The 22,946-nt window shown below is 33.6% G+C and overlaps 1 pseudogene; it reads left to right on the top strand.

Moving 5' to 3' along the window:
- The first annotated feature begins 328 nt into the window (after positions 1–328).
- Positions 329–3,580, top strand: LOC127095645 (protein FAR1-RELATED SEQUENCE 11-like; annotated as a pseudogene).
- The last annotated feature ends 19,366 nt before the right edge of the window (positions 3,581–22,946 follow it).

Raw genomic sequence — 22,946 nt, 5'->3', positions numbered from 1 at the left:
ATAAATAAATATATAGTGTGCGGGTATGGGGCGGGCTGGGTACCAAGGTGCCCATACCCGCACCCGTACCCGCTTTTTTTATGGGTAATTACCCGAGCCCATGCCCGTATCCATTTTTGCGGGTATTTACCCTACCCGTTGTGGGTAAATTTGTGGGTGCCCATTGAGGATAGGTCAAATTGCCATCCCTAACTCGAAGGAAAAGTGAGGCATGTTGTTCCAAACAAACCATCTTCATATAAGTTTATTTTCTGTTAGATTTCCTTCTTGTTTAAATTTTCGACAAATGCTATCTTATGCCCTTGGAGCATAAGTTAAGGAAGAATAAATGACTAAAGGTTCCACCTACTTTATTTTGGAACATGTAATAATTAAATACAGTAAATATTACAAGTACTAAAAAATATATGACAAAACTACCTTCACATCTGATATATCACCTCGACTTTTTATCTTCTCAAATATTTCACGCTTCCTGCATTATTTTTCTTTTTGCAGAAAAATTTGAAATCTTCTCAAATATGGCAATTTAAGAACTGAAATCTTCTCAAGTATGACAATTTAAGAATTTTCCTTACTCAGGTATGTCATATATCTTTTTTATCTTTTTTTATGTTATTTTATGATTCTAATTTTTTTAAATAACTTTCCATAGTCATGTGAATAAATTTGGATTTGAGTTTGAATATTGAATATTCAGTAGAAAAAGTTTCTTCAAAAAATGGTTCTTTTGAAATTATTATTGGTCGTAATATTATAAACGAAGTTGAAGAAATTGGAATTTCTGAGAAAGAAAATATTGTGATTTCTAGTCAAAATATTGAGATAAATGGATTTTTACAAGAAAGTAGTGAGGGTGACACTTTTAAGGAGTCAAACATTGTTCATTTTGCTGGTCAAATTTTTCTTAGTGAGAAAGAAACATTTATTTTTTTATAAGAGATATGCATATCAACACGGGTTCTCAGTTCGAAAAGGTAGATTCATCAAACAAAATGGAACTGTGAGTATGCGTGATTTCTTTTGCCATCGTGAAGGTAGAACTTCCTTGAAAATCATAGAATCATTGAAAGAACAAAGAAATAGAGAATCAACTAGGTGTGAATGTAAAACTCATTTGCGAATTTCTTTGCAAAAAACTCATGATATGTTTCCAAGTGAGTGGTGAGCTATGAAGCTCTGACATGTCATTCACACAGCGTGTCACCGTGTCGGACACGTGTCGGACATCAACACGCGTACGACACTCGTACGACACGTATCAGACACGTTTTTGAAGTGTCCAATAGGAAAAAAAATTAATTACTACGGACACGGATATGACACCTTATTTCAAATAAAGGACACGATCCAATTCAGAAAATTCCAGAATTTTTTGTTAAAAAAAAAGCTCTACTAAATTTTTTTCAAAATTTAAAACATAAATAGGTTTTTTAACTTTCATATTCCACTTTTTCACTATAAAAACAACACAATTCGGATTCCTTATTTTTTTTATATTGCACTGCTTTTGTCTCCACAAAATTCTTTTATCTTCTCCGATTATTTTTCATCTTTGCGCACCATTGTTTCGGTTTTCATAAGGTATCTATGAATATCAATTATCATGTTTGAAATTTGTTTGAAAGTGTTGAAAGAATTTTTGATTGTTTTATCTTAAATAAACATAAATTTTGCTTCTCATTTTAAATTCTTTACAAATTTTGTCCATAAATTGCATTATTATATTAATATATAATATATATATAACCGTGTCCTATGATTTTTACATTAGCGGGGTCCTCGTGTCCGTGTCCATGTCGTGTCCCGTGTCCGTGTCCGAGTCCGGGCTTCACAGGTGGTAAGTTACAACATTTGTTGTTGAACATAATCATAATTTGCTAACTCAATCAGAAGTGCGGTTCTTACCGGCTAACCGAATTATCTCAGATGATTATTCTGAACGGATTTTCTTGTTAAAGGAAGGTGGACTTTCATATAGATAGTTAATACGTGTCATAGAGCTAGAAAAAATGTGGAGCATGGTTATCTTCCATTTATTGAAAAGGATGTTCGCAATCTGTTTTTGAAAGCCAAGAAAAAAAGTTGAAATAACTGGTGCTGTTGATCTTCTTAAGTATTGTAAGGATGCAAAGAAGAGTTGCTCTAAATTTTAGTATGCATACACAATTGATGAAGAAAGAATGTTAGAACATATATTTTGGTCTCATGCTTATTGTTTTGATTGGTACCAAGAATATGGCGATGTTGTTGTGTTTGATACTACATACAAGGTAAATTCTTATGAAATGCTATTTGAAATTTTTGTGGGTATGAATAGTCATGGAAAGACTATACTTTTTGGATGTGCACTCTTACGAAATGAAAAAACTTATGCATTTCGTTGGTTGATGAAGGTAACTTCTAAGCTTAATTTCATAATTTTTCTTATATCATTTGTTATTGTGTCATTTTTTTAATTACATAATTTTTTGGTAGACTTTTATATCTTTGATGAAGGAGCCACCAAAGACTATATTAACAGATCAAGATCCATGGATGAAAGAAGCAATTTCAAAAGAGTTGCCGTCAACAAAACACAGTTTTTGCATATGGCACATCACTTTCAAGTTTAGTTGTTGATTTAATGTTATACTCCAAGACAAATATCCAAAATGGCGTTCTGATTTTTATGGGTTGTATAAGTTGGAGACACGTGAAGAATTTGAACATCACTAGCCAAAATATTCATGCATTTATGGCTTATCTTCATAACTATTTCTTTGTTGGAATGACAACCACGGGTAGATCAGAGAGTATTAATGCATTTATCAAAAGATTCATAAATTCCCATACAAATTTAAGTGATTTTATAAAGCAGGTATCTTCTGATTTCTAAAATATCATCATTGTTATAATCTTATACAATTATGTTTTGATTAATTTAAATTAATTTCAGGTTGATTTAGTAATCAATGATATTAAGCAAAAAGAAGAGCATGATATAATGTTAGAAAAATGCAAAAGATTGAACATGAAGCTGATATAACCTTTGCAAGAGCAAACTCATTGTCTTCTCAGAGGTTTTGCTTTTCAAAAGTTTCAAGAGGAGTTTAAAAGGTCCATCCAATATTCAATTCATCATAAAAATGGTAATGTGTTTGTGTTGTGGTATTATAAAGATGTTAATAGTAGAAAACACATGGTCTTTTGGGATGGTAAAATAGGTTCATGTAGCTGTAATCACTTTGAGTTTTTGAGGATATTATGTCGACACATTTTCAGTATTTTTCTTCATAAAGATTGTCATGAAATTCCTTCCAATTACTTGTCATCACGATGGCGACTTCAAGTATCACATGAAGATGAGGAAGTAAATCCTCAACCAATCAATGTTGTGTTTGAGGACCAAATAATTTGTTACAACAATGAAGCTCATGCGAATGCGAAAGATATTGTTCAATGCCCTCAGATTTCCAAAACAAAAGGTCGTCCTAGACGAAGATATCTTAAAGGTGGAAAAGAGCTTTCACATACCATGAATACTTGTGGATTATGTCAAGATGCAAATTTAAATCCAGTTCTTCTACCAAAAATTTAGGTACATATATATTTTTTAATTTTTATTTTTATTTTATATTTTTAATTTGTTAACTAAAACTATATATATTTTTTGTTTTTATTTGTATAACAGGAAGAAATTGATGATATATGTATGAAGACCATCAGAGTCATCTTATTATTTTTTTATTTGGGTAATTTGAAAAAAAAGTTATATTTGAATGATATATTTGGAACTATAATTTATTTTGCTACATTATTGTACTTTTAAAGCATTTTAATTTTATATTAAAAAACATTGAGTATAACTCTCTCAGCGATATATTATTGTAATTTAAAGTAAATCAATTTTAAGTTAATTCAGAAATGAAAAAAAAAGTTTGTCTTCCTTAATCTTTAATGATTCTAAACATTCTCATTAAATTTAAATTGAAAATATAAAAAACAGAATATGTGAAAGGGTAATTTTGTCCTAATCATTTTTAATAAATATAAATTTTAATATTTTAATTACTATAATTAATTATTACATGTTTCAAAATAAAATAGATGAAATTAACTATCACTAATGACACCTTAACATGTGCCCTTAGGGCACAAGATAGTAAGACCCTAAATTTTAACCAAATTTAAATCATTATCTTGTCTCGGCAATGAATTTAAGAGATATACAAATTCGACAATGAATTTAAGAGATACACAAATGAATTTGGAATAAAGTTACATACAAACTCAACCTTAGTTGCATAGAAATGAAGCCTTAAATTGCAATAAAATTGCATACAAATGATGCCTTAATTGCATTTTAAATGCACTCTCACGAATATAAATGTAGTCTTAATTTGGATGCCAAAACTTGAGTTCAAAACTCAACGATTGCATTTTAAATGCAGTCTCACTAATACAAATGCAATATTGATTTGTACGCAAAAATTTGAGCTCAAAACTCAAGGATTGCATTTTAAATGCAGTCTCACAAATACAATATTAAGAAATGTAATAATTATGGTATAAAAAATATAAATTATGAAGGATTTTACAAAATTATCTTTCATTAATGGTATTGGAAAGATAAATTGACATAATTGAAAGAAGAGAGAATAATAAATATTTAAGTGTATAATAAGAAAAATAACATTAATGATTCATTGGTATTATAAAACGACTCATATTGTGGTACAAAATATTTTTCCAAAGTGACATATAATAAAAAACAGAGGTAGTATAATTACAAAGGGAAGGGAGAAGATGCTAAATTATTATAATTACGAAATTAACCTCAATTTTTTTTAATAAAAATTATAATTGACCTCTAACAAATTATTAAGAGTTTATGTTTTTTTATTTATCAAATTTCTCTTTTTTGTGGTTAAAAGTTTGCCCATCGCTTAAGTCAATCTCATATGTCACAACTATGGTTGCTTCCATTTTTTTCAAATCATCATCATTTTTACTTTTATCTTTTCACAAAAACTTTATATTTTTATTATAATAACTATACTTTTCATGTATTTTATTTTGTTCTTTTTATTATTGTTTTATTATTATTATTTAATGTTCATGACATTTTTTATTTATCTTAATATTTTCTATAATAATTTGTATTATTATATTCTATTATCTTTTTAAACTGTATATTAGTATCGTTATATTTTTAAAAAATACTTTATGATATTCTTTACTTTAATATTTATATTTTGTTAATAAATTTGTGTTCGAATTATGAATGATAAATATTATTATAGTTATAGTAACTTGAAATTTTTGGTTTGGTATTTCGACATAAAAGTGTGATATAAAGGTATAAGGTTGCTAAGTATAAAGCAACATAGTTGTAGTCTCGATAAGTTGTTGACTTCGATTGAAGAGGTGGATTAGATGATCTAGAAACCTATGAAGACTAGTTTGGAGGATTCTTAGGAACATATCCACAAGATTATGTTCACTCTCTCTTTAAAACATGTCCAAAATCTCAGAAATGGTTGCGTGAATTAACACTTCGACGTGGAGATATGGTGTAGAAGTGTCAAGTTCGACACACCCATTAGATGTTAGGGACTTAAAGTATTTTTGAATCCAAAGGTCATCTGAATTATGGATGCTTCGACAATACTATAAGAGTTAACTAGAGATTCTCGACATAGGCAGTTAGGAGATTTAAAGGCAGTTATCAGCGTGAGCGGTGGTTTTCAGCATTTCAAATGTTAAAGACACTTGGAAGCAACTAGAATGCTGAAACCCACGTAAGGGAGTAGGTGTCAATTTCCGTGAAGATAATTATTATAAATGATTAACATTGTAATAATATGTAAGATTAGTTCGGTCATGTGATCAGGGGTCCCAAAGCACTCTATATATAACTTAAGTAACCAAGTTACATAGAGAAAACAGTTTGTGAAAAGATGTATGAATATGCGTCTTTTTCTCTTAATCTTTAAATTCGAAGCATTTACTTGAAGGATATTTTATGTTCTTTGTTTATTTTTTATTTTTAAAGCAATTATGGATTTTTTTTTTAAATATCCAGAAATTTTAAAAAAAAATCAAAATTAACCATTTTTTCAAAAATATTACACAAATGGCCATTTTTGGCCAAAATTACTACATAGGCGCCACCCTAGTTGGCGCCTACCCTTAATGGGTAGGGCAAGTCGCCACTAGGAGTGGCGCCTACACCCATTCCATTTTTTTTATTTTTATTTTTATTTTTTATATGTTATATATATATATATATAATATAATATATATATTATATATATATTTTTAATTTATAAATTTATATTTTTTATTAATTATATTATTTTATATTAACACATATATATAAATAAAATTATTTACAAGATATATATATATATATATATATATATATATTAATTTATATATATATTAATTTATATATATATATATATTAAATTAATTTATAAGTAATTAATATTATTTGTAAATTTTTGGAAAAAAAAAAATATATACGTGTAAATAAATATTTATACACATGTAAATTAATATATATATATATATATAATATAATTATATATATATATATATATATATATATATATTATTATATATATATTATATAAGATATGATAGACAATATCTTTAAAGATAAAGATAAAGATATAAAGATAATAAAACAGAAAATATTTTTTATAATAATAGACAAGACAAATATTACAAAGATATGATTAATCACATATGATGCGGTCCCTGGTACGATCCGCACGGGGGAGGTCTAATTACTCGCCTAGACGGTTCACGTGGTGGTGGTGCTTCCCTATTACCACCCCTTGCCCTAACACGTCCCCTTGCCATTTGCCGTTGTGGTTGGGTCGAAGTCCCTTCAGTGCTGTAGGAAAGACGGGTCCCCTCTGCGCCCTCAAAGCTTTGTCTCGGTGGGACAAACTAACTACTGCTGGGTGCGCCCTCGAATTGTGGTCTTTGGTAGTTTAGGGTTGAATCGGGTTGGCCAAAGTACAATGTTTGTTGTGGTGTGTAGTAGTCCTGTTGGTAGTCCTCTTGTATACCCGTGTCGGGGCTAGGTGGAGGACTGGAAGAGCTCGGGACATTGTCGTGATGGAAGTGTTGGGATTGGTGGAAGTGGGGGGATTGATATTGTGGTAGGTGTTGGGACTGTTGATGGTGGTGGGAATGTTGAGTTTGTTGTTGGTAGTCTTCATGGTATTGGGGTTGAGTTTGTGGTATGTATTGTTGATTTGGTTGGGGGGTGGACATGTGTTGTGGTGGTTGTTGTTGGTAATATGGTGGTGGTGGTTGTTGTTGGTAATAAGGTGGTGGTGGTTGTTGTTGGTAAAATGGTGGTGGTTGTTGTTGTTGGTAATAAGGTGGTGGTTGTTGTTGTTGGGAATACTGTGGTGGTTGTTGTTGTTGGAAATATGGCTGTTGCATCCGGGGATCGTCCAAATAGAACGGGTCAGACACAATCATTTCTGGATTTGTATTTGCTTTATACCAATCCACATATTCCCTTGTCGGCTTCATTTCGTTGGGCGCCACCGGAAATTGTAGAACATAGTGGGCACGGTCTTTCCACATTTTACGAAACTCCTTAGCAAATTCCTTCCAATTTTGGGCATACCACTGGTGGCTGACTTTTTTTAGATGCCAAGGTTCCATAGACATTGGGGGCCTGGGATTTCTTGATGCATTCCGAATTGAAGCTTGACACGGTCACTTTGGTGCATCTCCACAGTGGTGAACCGCATTATGGCCGTTTTTGCTGTCCAAACAGCTGCATCTTCGGGGTTGGGTTGATGTTCCAATCCCAAATATGGCCTCCAAATAAACTGCAAAGAAAAAAGTAAATATGTTATTTATCGAGAATGCATGATATTAATAAATCAGTTAGAAGCTGAGTGATTTAGTGGTAATACATATTGTGCTCGGAGACGATCCAAGAGTTGACGATAAAATATAATTTTATTTTTGGGGGTAAGACTGTAATCCAGTCCGGTTGTAATAAACCTAAACAAAAAAAGATAAATAATATTATTTAAAAATATTTATAAAATAAATATACAAAATGAAATAACATCATAAATTTACCTAGTTGCGTAGGGGAAGGAGTAGACATTAGGATTTTCTGGGGCTAGCCTCGGCAATCTCCACCACCCCCATGTTTGGAGCAAAAAAGCACATCCAGAAAATGTACAGTGCTCATTTTGTGCATTTTTACACAAAGAGCTATATAGGAATGCTAATACTGCAGAACCCCAACTATATGTGCTTATTCTATCAATGTCCCCGAGCAAACTCAAGTACATAAAGTTTATGCTATTTCCCGTCCCTTCGGGAAATAGCAAGTTCCCAAACAATAGCATAATGTAAACCCGGGTTTTTATGACTTTTTCTTGTTCGGAGGATTCCTCAGTCAAAGTTATGGAGTCGTGGTACAATTGTAGGCTAGATAATTTAATACCCTGACCCCTTGCTTTGGCAGACCCCTCACCCTCGACCAGATCTACCCCCAACATTTGAACACATATTTGGTTAGGCTGTTGAACATTTCCGGTCACAAGCTTACCATCTATTCTAAGATCCAAAAGCATGTACACGTCCTCTAATGTGACGGTACATTCACCAGTTGGGGAAGGCTTGGTTGAAGACATGCATGCAAAGATGTGTCGGAATCTTGCAGTATAAATATGCACACACATTTTCACAAAGGTATTCACAATATCTTCACAACAATCTTCACAAAACCTTCACAAAACCTTCACAATATCATCACAAAACCTTCACAAAACCTTCACAATATCATCACAAAACCTTCACAAAACCTTCACAATATCTTCACAAAACCATCACAATATCTTCACAAAACCTTCACAAAACATGTCATCTTCATCACAATACAAAATCAAAGCTCACGTCAATGGTGAGACTTATGAATGTGATATGTCTGGCTTCCTATTTAGAAACACCGAATGCACTCGGTTTTGTCTAAATAGAGGAGCTGACTTCTCTTATCTGAAAAGGAAGATTGAGTCCAAACTAAGACAACCCGTGTCCCAAATTTTTTATCAACAACCTTTTTTTTCAGAAAATAACTCTGTCAAGTTTTATAAGTCATTGATACAAAATGACATGGAGACACAATACATGCTTCGTAACCATGAGTACTCTGGTTACGAATACATAGTGTTGTACATTGTGTTGGAACAACCTCAACCAACTCAGAATATTCAATCACAGGTTACTGATCCTGTGATTGATGACGAACAAGATGTTGAGCACCACGTTGAAGACGATGTGGTTGATGATGCTGAAGACGTGGTTGATGACTTGGTGAACCGTCATTCTGAAGACGAAGACCAAGTTCAAATACCTATAGCGCAACGCTACTCACCGCCTGCGCACTTCACAATACTTAACTTGGGCGAGGATGAACCCTCATCAGATATGTTCTACAACCCATATATGAGGTCTGATGAGGACTTAAAGAAGGGTGACCAATTTCGGACCAAGGAAGAGTGTCTGTTAGCAATAAAGAACTGGCACTTGAAACACTGTGTTGACTACGATGTTATCAAATCAAATCCGGAAAGATACGTTATTGTATGCAAAAATCCGGAATGTGGGTATAGGTTGATGGCATCGTACAAGAAGAAACATAATGCGTGGGTGATAGGGTCCATATCTCAAGCTCACATTTGCGTCAACACCAACATGGCACAGGATCATCGCAAACTTAGCCATGATATGATCTGACATTCCATATTACCTCTAGTTGAGGCTGACCCGTCACTGAAGGTCAAAACAATTATCTCCCATTGTGTGGCTGTTTTCAAATATACACCGTCATACAGAAAGGTTTGGTTAGCGAAAACCAAGGCAATTGAACTGGTATACGGTAACTGGGAGGAATCATACAAACAACTACCACGTTACCTGGCTGCACTACGATTGTATTCACCTGGGACGGTTTCTATAATGGAGACCTTGCCGGCACAATCCCCTGACGGAACTCGTCTAGAAGGTAATGGAATTTTCCATAGACTTTTCTGGGCATTCCGTCCCTGCATCATCGGTTTCACATTCTGCAAACCACTTGTTCAAGTCGATGGAACTTGGCTGTATGGGAAATACAAAGGATCGTTACTGATGGCGGTCGCACAAGATGGCAATTCTAATATTTTCCCAATAGCCTTTGCATTGGTTGAAGGAGAAACGGCTGCTGCTTGGAGTTTCTTCCTTAAGAATCTCCGAACGCACGTGACTCCACAAGCTGGCATCTGTGTGATTTCTGACAGGCACGCTTCAATAGACAGTGCATACAATAATCCAGCAAATGGTTGGCATGACCCCCCGTCTACCCATGTTTACTGCATCAGGCATATTGCTCAAAATTTTATGCGGGAGTTCAAGGATAACTTCTTGAAGCAACATTTGATAAACGCAGGGTATGCATTAAACCAACCTGGATTCCAATACTACCGCCGGGAAATAGTGTTGGCAAATTCTGATGCAGGGAGGTGGATTGATAATATCGACAGAGCGAAGTGGACTAGATCATACGACGATGGGGTGAGGTGGGGCCACATGACAACAAATCTTGTGGAATCAATGAACGGCGTCTTTAAGGGCATACGTAACCTCCCGGTAACCGCATTGGTGAGTGCGACCTATTTTCGGATGGCAACGTTGTTCGTAACAAGAGGCAGGCGCTGGCATGAAGTGTTGCAGACGAGTCAGGTATATAGTGATGCCTGCATGAAGTTTATGGGGCAGGAATCTGCCAAAGCCAGCAGCCATCGGGTTACGGAATTCGACCTCCATGGCCACACTTTTAGTGTCAAGGAAACAATTGACCACAACCAAGGGCTGCCCAGACAAGAGTATAGGGTCCTAATACCAGACCGTTGGTGCGACTGTGGTCAATTTCAGGCCTATCGTATGCCTTGTTCCCATGTCATTGCAGCGTGTTCACACAGCCACTTCGATGCATTATCGCTAGTGTCTCCCATCTACAAAGTTGCAACATTGCTCAATGTATACGACAATCCCTTTCCGGTGGTAGCATTGGAGGCGTATTGGCCAGAGTATGACGGGGAAATTGTTTGGCACAACGAATCGATGCGGCGGAATAAAAGTGGTCGCCCAAATAGCAGGCACATTAGAACTGAAATGGACGTCGCAGAGAAAATGCAGAGGAAGTGTAGCATATGTAGACAACTAGGGCATAATAAGAACAAATGTCCATATCGTGGATCTACTTCCACAACTTAGTTTTCATATTCATAAATCTGTGTGCCAATGCTATTTATCATTAAAGTTTACTTTTTATTCCAAATAGAAGATGACACTTGAACAACAAACACAAACATCTAACATTACAACACCAATTACCTGAGAAACAAAAACAAACACTGGAACAAAAACAAGTACTAAAACAAGAACAAGTACTAGAACAATAACAAATACAACAACAACATGACAGACAACCATTAAAATCTAAGAAATTACAACAGTTAACACTATATCGTCTGATCCATGCATCATTTGGATGCAATCAATGTCGCTTTCAGCTTCAATCCACCAACGTATTGTTTCTCCAGTTTCAAATGAGAACCTTGTTCTAAGCCTCTGAATCCTTCTAATGACTTCACCAGGTTGATAATCTCCCTCTAACCAAGACATCAAGGACCTTTTTAGTTGGTCCAACGAACGGATGTTCCAAAATTTCATCTCCATTGGGGGTTTCAAAGGCGAAAAAATAACATGCCCATCCCTTTTTAAGATTACTTGTTCAGGATCCGGGCGCCTTGATGATGTTCGCTGCCATGACGACGGTCTTGGAGATGCCATGAACTCAACTTGATAGAGAAAGTGATAAGAAATAGTGGTGAAGAAAATGCAAGGAAATAACACTTTATTTATAGGAAAAGATCTGGGTTGTACACCAATCTACTTAACCCTAATTAGTGTCGCACTTGATTAATTAGGGTTTCAATTAGGTCATAACTAACAAACTCTGATTATAACCGATCAATAAACCCTAATTATAATTGATAAATTAACCTTAACATGATTAACCCTAATTCTCCCAACAATTTATAAATAATAATATTTACTTATAAATTAAATTAATATTATATAAATTTAATATATATATATATATATATATATATATATATATATATATATATATATATATTATATATATATCTTGTAAATAAATATTTATATATATTAATTTACATGTGTATAATATTAATTGTTTATAAATTAAATTATATATATATATATAAATTAATATATATATAAATTAATATATATATCTTATAAATAATTTTATTTATATATTGTGTTAATATAAATTAATATAATTTATAAAAAATATAAATTTATCAAATATCAAATATTTAAAAAAAAAAAAAAAAAAAAAAATATAACATATAAAAAAAAATAAAAAAAAAATGGAATGGGTGTAGGCGCCACTCCTAGTGGCGACTTGCCCTACCCATTAAGGGTAGGCGCCAACTAGGGTGGCGCCTATGTAGTAATTTAGGGCAAAATTTGCCCATTTGTGTAATATTTTTGAAAAAATGGTTAATTTTGAAATTTTTTTAAAATTTTTGGATATTTTAAAAAAAAATTCGCAATTATGCATTATTTTAGTTAGAGTTTATATTTAAACATAAATATTCAAAGCACAAACATATTTTTTCAAATCTTTTGCGCAATATGTCCTAGGGTTTTTCAAAATTTATCTTGTAAGTGAAGGAAAACTTGTGATTTGATTTACCAAAAATAACGGTAAACAAATTGGCACGCCCGGTGGGACCTCTTTATGCAAGAAATTTTAAATTTTGCAGAAAAGTTGTGCATTTTTTGTTAAATTTTGTTCTGCGTACATGAAATACTTTCAATGTCTAAGTGTTTATGCGTCTAAGAAGTGGTAAAACTTTAGTTGAGATGGCACGTCCAAAAAATACCCCCTTTCCCAAAATAATACTCCAGATAATGAAGAAAAATCAACCGAATCGACGGTTAGTGGTGCAGGTACTTCAGCAACCGTCAAAGTTACCGCTTCTTTTGCAAGTCAGACGTTGATTTCAATGACATTACTAGAGTTGGTGGTCCTTCCACAATAAGTAACGAGTATTTCAACCACTCCCAGGGCCAGACAAGCAATTAAGAGAGATCATAGACCTTCTTTTCTCCCAAGTTTCACGCTACCCCCTTGTAGTAAGAAATATACATATGGCATGCCAACTGCAATGATTGTAGGCCTACAAACTAGTGCATCTATGTATGCAAATAATGCAACAACTATTGCATCTTCTCTCAACCCATACTTAGCGTTCAAATATGATATAAGCAATCTCGGTCGAATGGCACAACCACAAGGAGGGTTAGGTTACATTCCTTAGGAAATTCCATCCATGACCATTAATTCCCTAATGTATGTGAGGAAAAAAATGGATGAAAGCAACAATAAGATGGTGAATATGCTTACACAACAAATTGGTACTGTGTTTAATCCATTGATCCAAAATATAAATCATATTTACCAATAATTAGCGCATCAAATGGGTCGAATCGTTGATTTCTTTGAAGCCTGTCCAGCCAATCCCTCAAGTTTGAACCGACGAATGAATTCAAAATACGATTCTCCCTAATAACCAAGGGAAACAATGGGTTATGCCCCTAACAAGTCGAACAACCCATACAAGGGGTAGTCGAAGTAGGCTTAAGCCAAAATGTCCTAGAGTGGGTACTAGTTAATAAAAATCAGGATGCATACCAAGTGATTAGGAAAGTTCAACAAACTAATATTTTGGGGGCAAAATAATATAGCCAATGTAGTTGAACAAATCCTAGCCTGAAATGGGATTAATGTTGGTCTACATAGAACATATGTTGTTTATGCCCTGTCTGCGTATGTATTACAAACTGAACTCTCTATAGAGTGAAAAGTCCCAATATTAATTAAGTTTGTAGGCGAAATTAGTGAGTCTATTGTCGAACATATTGCTCGATACCAGACAGAGGCTGGTGACTTAGCCAATAATGAGAATTTAGAGATGAAATATTTTCCTAATTCTCTGACCAAATATGCTTTCATCTGGTTCATTACCTTCCCCTAAACTCCATATGTAATAAACAATTATAAAGGGTATTCCTTGAGCAGTTTTACAAGGAACAATCAAAGATTAGTTTGAAATTGTTAGCCAACGTGAAGAGGAAGTTCTCTGAGTCGATAGATGATTATCTTAACATGTTTAGGCTAATGAAGTCGAGATATTTTACTCAAGTGCTTGAACACGAGTTAGGCAAAATGGCTGCTGGAGACTTAGACTATTCAATTAAAAAGAAGTTAGATACCTGATACCTAAGGGATATGGCTTGGTTAGCAGATATGGTTAGGTAGGTCGAACGGTTAAAGACTGAAAAAGCTAGGTCGAGTAAATACCATTATTAAGAAAAAATTGCTTATGCAGAAATAAATTAAAATTATCAAGGGTCTAACATAGTCTTTGAATATGTTGAGGATAACGAGGTTAATTTGGAAAAACTAAAGTCAATACCACCATTTGTTTGTAAGGTTCTAAGAACCTCTAAGGGAAAGAATCATGTCAAACCTAGTAAAAATGAAAAAATCATTATAAAAACTTATACATTTGATGTGACTAAGTGTAATGAATTTTTTTATCTTTTGGTTTCCGATGGTTTGATCCTAGTGCCATAAGGCATAAATGATGGATGTGAATATGGAAGTAGAAAAACTATCTAGAGGGGGTGAATAGACCCAAATTAAAATTCAATCAATGTTTTCCAAAATTTGGGTATTTTCAAAAAATGAGTTGCGAGAAGAAGGTTTGATGTGAAAAGGAAAATTATACAGATGAATGTTGATCAAGCCATCACTGATCGTTTCACAAATATCAAAGATTATAATGATGAAAGGATTGGTATGAATTGATTCAATTTGTGTAATCACAAGAAATGTATACACTATGATTCAATTAATGGAGTTCTAAATTCGATTCGTTTCCAGATTATTAATCACAAGACTAGCTTAACTAGTTATCCAATTTTAATAAAACCTAATGCTTACGTAATAAATCGCTATCAAGAACAAACGATATAATATGAAGGAATTGAAAAACCTAAGCAGATAACCACTATGAATTAAAATGCAAGAGTAAGAGAGAGAGAGATGACACTGAGATTTATAGTGCTTCGGAGTTTGTCCTCGCTTTACTTACATGCATTCTTCAATGGTTTTCTATTGAAACCTGCATAGTTCCTTATTATTTGACAAATATATCTAGGAGTTCTTACAATCACCAATCCAAAATACATTTGAGAAAATAAATCTCCTAATTTGGATTTTAACTTGTATACAACACACTTTTCCAAACTTGTCCACGTAATATTTACTCGAATATGTTTCTTGAATCTTCCAATGACACCAATTCTTCTCCAAGCCTTCGTGTGTAGCAATCAACCCATTGATCATACTGATTCCTTGAATAGTGAAATTGTCCGAAGATCTGAGAATAACTCTACCTTATTTGTAGTCTTCCACACAACCACTACTAAGGCAATTCTGGAGAAAAAAACCTACTTGTTTTCAATGGAATTTGTCACCACCATTGACAATCCCTCAATCTTGCTAACAACCTGAAAAACTCAACAAGATCTCCAAGAGCGGTCAATTTCAAGTAAACGACTCATTCAATCAATCTCATAACTCTTGTTATCAAAATCTGAAATCAATTGAAGTTGAAGGTGCAAGAATTTCGTACCAAGACTTTGAACTCTCAAAATAGAGGAAAATTAGTTTTAGTAAAAAACACACCGAAAAAAATATGATTAGAATGATAGATGTTATTTGAGAGATGATGACAAAATGGTTTTATATGTTCTTGAGAGTAAGCATGCAAAATGGTTGAAAAGTTAGTTAGACTTGAATCAAGAGAAAAATATTATTTGAATCAAATGAGCAAATGAAGTGGAATAAAAGAAATAACTGATTTTTGAAAAACTGCTAGTTGATTTGGATCAGATAAAGAGTGATTTGAATCAAATGTCATGTGATTCGAATCATGTTTAAAAATCGATTCGAATCAAATGCGAAAAAAATGACAATGAATTTTTGAAAAAGAAATTGATTAGAATCATGTACAAAATATTGATTTGAATGGAATAAAACATAATCGGTTACTAGGAAAATGATCAGAATCAAGTGTAAATTTTGATTCGGATCAAATGATTCTGTTCCACTTCTATCCAATTTGATTCAGATAAAAAAAATAAAGTGTAAAATAGAATGATTCGAATCAATCTTGTAAAATACTAAAATTTCAAAATTTCAAAAGCATTTTGAGATTTTACTTTTAAATCAATGTTTAACCAAAACACAAAATTATTTCACTCCACTAACATGTGATATTCAAAGAACATTTTGATCAAGATCAAATCTAACCAAAATTTTATGCATGCTAAAATAAATCATTTCAAACTCGATTTCGAGAAGTGTAATCTTGAAGGAGACTCAACGAATCGAAATAAAATTAAAGATGAAAGCGATAAGACAATAAAAAAAACTGGATATAGAAGCTCCCGTTGAGTGAAGCGGGGACATGCAACCACACTAAAGACATTAGCACTAGAACAAAGAAAGAAAAGAGGTTTATGCAAGTATCATAATTGTGTTGGTCATAAAACCTCTAAATGTTTTATTTTTAGGGATCTTATATAAAACACTCTGAACGATGGAAGGTTGAAGTTTGGAGGTAAGACCAAACCACCCATGAAGATTGATTTTGACCCTCTGTAGGTTAAAGAAGTAAATTATGCTAAGGATGCTGGTGTGATGATGGTCGAGATCATTGAAGACTCCAGTTAGAAGGTAGGGGATGGGAGTATGTTGGATTATTCTAAGAAGGGAAAAGTTGTTTATCTAAGGGATGAAGAGGTATTGATTGATTTCCTCAACATATGCAAGATTAAAGGGTCTGAAGTTATGTTGTGCCCTCGTTTCATCGCTACTTTTTATAAAGAGGACACAAAGGGCCTTTAGGATTTCAATCCTCAACCATTTAGAAGGAGCCATAAGAACGAAATAAGGCCCCAACATCCCTTTGACAAAAGAGGCGCTGATGACACTCTATTATTGCATGTTTTTAAGTTGAAGAAACAAACCAAAACAAGTTAAAGAGGATAAAAAAAGAAGAATAAGGGTCAAAGAAAGATGCAAAAATGACTAAGTATGAAGAAATAAGGACTTAGTGAAAATCCAATGGAAAAAAGGAGCAAACACGTATAACTACTGGAATAATCACGTGCAACATCGCACGCGTGATAGAAAAGCAAAGTCATCATCACGCGATAGGTTCTTTTCTGGGCCTATTCTAACGCGTTCTTGACTGATATAAAAGGGATTTTTTGGCATCTTTTCAAGGATTATGCATTTTGAGAATGAAAGTGATGGTAAAGAGCACCAAAGGGGCAATTTTGAGAGCATTGGAAGCCGTTAGAGGCCACTTTTTAAAGGATTTTCATATTCAATCTTTATCTAATCAATTGGTATTTGATTGTATCATTATGAGTAGTTAAACATCTCTAAGTTAGGTTTTATTTGATGAACTTATTTTGAACATGTAAGGACATATGTTTAATTTGTCATTGCATGAACAATTAGAGTTGTATTTCTATTCAATTGCTTATTTTGCTTAATTAGTTTTATACTCTTTTAATCTGATCTTGGGCACATAGGGAATACTGACCATTAGTTTATATGTTGGAACTAGCGCAATTGTTGTACCTACACGGGTTGAATAGGGATAGGAGACCCCGAGTAGTGGTATTTGAATTAATGTTTTATGCATCTCCTAATTTCACTTATGTCGGTTGAATATGGATAGGAGACCCTGAATGGTAATTAGTGAGTTATACACCAAGGGATTAGGTATAGTGGTTGTGTTAAATCATTGTGGAAATATAATAACATTGTCATTCATGTAATGCATTAGACATCAACATGGGAGAAATAAGGGATTCTAAAAAAACATGTATGCTTTCTTATTAATTCATAAAAACTTTCATTTTCTCGCATTCAAACTCACCCCCCCAATCATTACGTTTTTTAAAATTGCACAACCACTGTCTTCTTAAATAGAAGTCCTTGTGGAATCGATATGTTTTTATTACTATGACATTATTGGTACACTCGCCGAGAAGTCATTAGGCGCTCCTTACCAAAAAGCACAAGAACTCTCACGCCAGTAGGGGAGTCGAAAGACTTATGTGCCACTTGTTGCTGCTTCTGTTGGTGAATGGGTCCGACGTTGGGAAAGCCCAATGTCGACCAACATAAGTGGAAGGTGATTGAGGTAAGTGAAGGTTCCGCATTCAATGTTAATTCTTAAATCTCCAATAAGTACTCGTATGGTTCAAAGAACTATTTGGGTAAAAAACCGATGACTCAGACTCAATGTAAAAGATATCAGAAGAAAAAGTAAATGGCTTTTGAAGCCGAATAGTCGAATAAAAATGGTAAAATGTCAAAGATGGCAGAAGTCCAAATGGAAAAGAAAATGTTAGAACAAGATTTGGTTCTGCATATGGCCTTTAGTTTTGATGATAATAATGCATTGTTTCTTAAAGAACAATTTCATACACTAATAGTTTGGTTATCTAGTGTGTAGCTTTTGCTAATAGGTTCTAACTCTGAAGTAATGACGTGTGACATCATCAAATTCTGGAATCAACATAATATGAATTTGAGGTGATATAAGTGCTTTACAAGATGCAATCAAGTTCTAGAAAGCTCTTAAAAACAATTTTGATGAATGTTCGTGCTAAAGCTTCTGACTGTGACTCTGATTGTTAGAGCCTATGAAGGTTTTCTTGCCTTCAAGATTATACGCTCAAGTTTTAAAGACTCTGAAGACCAAGTTATGAAGATTTGTGTCAAGACTCTAAAGACCAAGTTATGAGGAGCTGTGTCAAAACTCTGAAGACCAAAGTTTTAAAGCTTCTGTCAACTTGTCTCTTGATCCTTCTAAGGATGATTCAACATCATTGTATCAGAAGTCTCTGAAGATTAGAAGATAAGATCAAAAGGTTTTGCATTCGGAAAATAGTACATAGTACAAAATCACTTTTCCTCCACTACCCTGATTTCGTGGACTAAGGATTATACTATTATACCATTTTTACGCTTGTATACAAACTGCTTTGAAATAGACAACTGCATTTCAGTATTCCAATTCTACCTTTCAATGAAACTTTTCTCTACCTATATAAAGGAAACTTGAAAATTTGAAGATGTTGCCAATTCACGCTACTGAAAAACGCTTACGCTATTGAACATACACAAGCTCTTAGTAAATATTATTTTTTGTGCATATTCTTTGTAAACACACAAGAGTTTTTGCTTGTTAATGTGTGAGATATATTCATTATATTAACTTGTGTTAATATACTTTTTAGAAGCATTATTTGTAAACATAACTTGTAAATCTCAAATCGGTTTGAGTTGTTTCCTTGAGTGACTAGGTTTTAGTCAGATAGACTCAAGAAGACAAGGACAGTTTGTCTTTATGGTGTATGTAATTAGGTTTTAATTATAGTCGATTAAGTCCTTCTTGAGAAGGAAAAATCACTTTGGTAGGGTGGACTGGAGGTAGCTTCTTTAACAACGAACCATTATAAAAATAACTTTGTTATTTATCTTGTTCATGTTTTTTCTTTATTGAGTTTGTTTTGAAAAAGCTTTTGTTTTTAGAAACCCAATTCACCCCCCCTCTTTCTTGCGTTTCTTGTGTTTCTTGTCACCTACAATTGGAATCAGAGCTCCGATTCTAGTCTTGATAAGATTATAAAACACATAACAATGTCAGATAAAATCCAGTGTGAAACATAATGGTTGCCCCTCCACCACCAGTTACTCAAATAAATGATAGAGATCATTACAATGTTAAACCTTGGTTTTTTTGATGGAGATAGATTTGAATATTGGAAAGATAAAATTGAGAGCTCTCTTCTAGGTCATGATGTTGATCTATGGGATATGGTAGTTGATGGATATATACACCTAGTAGATGTAAGTGGTAATAAAGTTGAAAGAAGAGTGATGACTAATTAACAAAAGAAAGATTATAAGAATCATCACAAAGAAATAAACATCTTGCTAAATGTTATTTCATACATTGAGTATGAGAAAATCACCGACAGGGATACTGCTAAATCTATTTTTGACTCTCTGAGGATGACGCATGAAGGGAATGCTCATGTTAAAGAAACCAAGGATCTTGCCTTGATTCAAAACTATGAAGCATTCTAGATAGAGGATGAAGAAACTATTGAGAACATGTTCTAAAGGTTTCAGACTCTTGTTGTAGGACTTAAGGTTCTGGATAAAGGGTATTCTATTGCTAATCATGTTAAAAAGATCATCAGAAGTCTACCTAAGCATTAGAGACCTATGGTAACTGCTCTGAAGTTATCAAAGGATCTCAACCACACTTCTCTTGAAGAACTAGTTAGTTCTTTAAGAATTCATGAGATTGAGCTTGAGGAAGATGAGTCCAAGAGGAAGAGTAAGTCAGTTGCTCTGAAGTCTTTGGGAAGATCTGAGAAGATTGAAGCTATTTAAACTAAAACTGATGAAGAGTCTGAAAAGGAATCAGAAGAAGAAAATGAATTTCTCTTTTGTCCAGACGCGTTAATCAACTCTAGAAGAAAAGGTAAGGCAAATTCAAAGGAAAAAGAAGGACAAATAGTCTTTCTAAGTCCACTTTTAGATCCAAGAAGGCTAGAGCTGGAAAAAACTCACGTGATTTGAGCGCAAGGAGCCTGGCCACTTCAAGAACAAATGTCCCAAGTTAAAGAAAGAGAGGCCCATAAAGAACTTTAGAGGAAAGAAGAAGGGTTTGATGGCTACATGTGACGATTCAGAGTCTTCAGAAGATGATTTTGAAGAAGAGCAAACTAACATGGCGTTGATGGCTTGCACAAAAGCTAATGCAGAAACAATTCAATCAGAATCAGAATCTGAGTCAGATTCTAAAGAGGTATTTTCTGAACTATCTCGTTATGAACTTGAATTTAGTTTATCTGAAGTTTTGGAAAAATATCAGAATCTTCTGGACAAATACAAGGATCTGAAAATGATTCATGTATCTGAATCAAAAGCTTACTGTAAGCTTCAAAAAGAGTTTTCAAGTTTGAGTGAAGAAAATCTTACTTTGAAAAACAATAACTTTGTGCATTTAAGCAAAAGTCTCAAGCTTGAAAAGAAAAGTCTTTCTAAAGTCTATACAGGTTCTGGTGATATCATAAATAAGTATGATAAATCTTTCTAGAAGTTTCTTGCTAAAAGCGTGAATAGAAACTTAATGGCTTCCATGATTTATGGTGTTAGCAGGAATGAGACAAGGGGTATTGGCTATGATTCTGATGATGAATCTGATTCTGAAAAAGATGACAAGCCTAATACTCTTATGACTCATTTTGTTCTTTCTGGGAAACAAAATGATGTTAGGCCTAAAGGTAGAACTATTTATAAACCTAAGGCTAAAATAAAACCTCATGTCCATTATAATAATGCATTCATGTATAAATATCATGCACATAAACCTAAGGTTGTTAAGAATCTCTAGGAAGACTAACCCAAAAGGACCCAGAAAGATATGGGTACATAAGGACAAGATAATATATGTTACAGATATCCTTAGCCGCAGAGTTGAGACACCAGTCATGGTACATGGACTTCGGATGCTCGCGACACATGACGAGAAGAAGTCATATGTTCCAAAGCGTGGAACTTAAGCCTCGAGACATCGTTGGTTTTAGAGGTGATCAGAAAGGGAAGATCATTGGATCCAGAACAGTAGGTAACAATACTCTACCTTCCATTACTAATGTTCTTTTAGTTAAAGGATTAATTCATAATCTTTTGTCCATAAGTCAATTAAGTGACAATGGTTATGACATTATTTTCAATCGAAAGTCATGTAAAGATGTTAGTCAAAAGAATAACTCGGTTCTTTTCAATGGAATGAGGAAGAACAACATTTACAAGATAAGACTTTTTTATTTGAAAAATAAATATGTAAAATGTCTTATGTCTGTGAATGAAAATCCATGGACATGGCATAGATGATTAGGTCATGTTAGCATGAGGAGGATTTCTCATCTTAATAAGCTTAATCTTGTCGGAGGCCTACCAAAGCTGAAGTTTTCTTCATATGCTTTTGTGAAGCATGTCATAAAGGAAAATTTTCTAAAACATCTTTCAAGGCTAAAAATGTTGTTTCAACCTCCAAACCATTGGAGCTTATGCATATTGACTAGTTTGGTCTAGTGAAAATTGCCTTTGCCAGTGGTAAGAAGTATGGACTAGTCATCGTTGATGACTACAGCAGACGGACATGAGCTGAATTTCTTAGACACAAGGATGAGTCACATTTTTTGTTTTCTGCCTTCTGCTCCCAAGTGTAAAATGAGAAAGATCTTGTAATTGTAAAAGTCAGAAGTGATCATGGTGGGAAAATTGAAAACAAAGATTTTGAAAAACTCTTTGATGATAATGGAATTTCCCATGATTTCTCTGTCCTATAACTCCATAATAAAATGGAGTTGTAGAAAGGAAAAATATGACTCTGCATGAGATGTTCAGAACCATGACCAATGAGACTAATGTGGCCAGATACTTTTGGGCAAAGGCAGTTAACACAACGTGTAATATTCAGAACATGATCTCTATAAGACCTATTCTGGGTAAGACTCCCTATAAATTATGGAAGAATTTAAAGCCCAACATTTCATATTTTCATCCTTTTGGATGTTCTTATTTTATGTTGAACACTAAAGAGAATCTGAACAAGATTGATTCTAAGGCAAAAAAGTGCACCATGTTAGGATACTCT

Source organism: Lathyrus oleraceus, chromosome 6 (genome assembly GCF_024323335.1).
Source record: "Lathyrus oleraceus cultivar Zhongwan6 chromosome 6, CAAS_Psat_ZW6_1.0, whole genome shotgun sequence".
NCBI classification, from domain to species: domain Eukaryota; kingdom Viridiplantae; phylum Streptophyta; class Magnoliopsida; order Fabales; family Fabaceae; genus Lathyrus; species Lathyrus oleraceus.
This window is presented reverse-complemented; position numbering and strand designations above follow the sequence as displayed.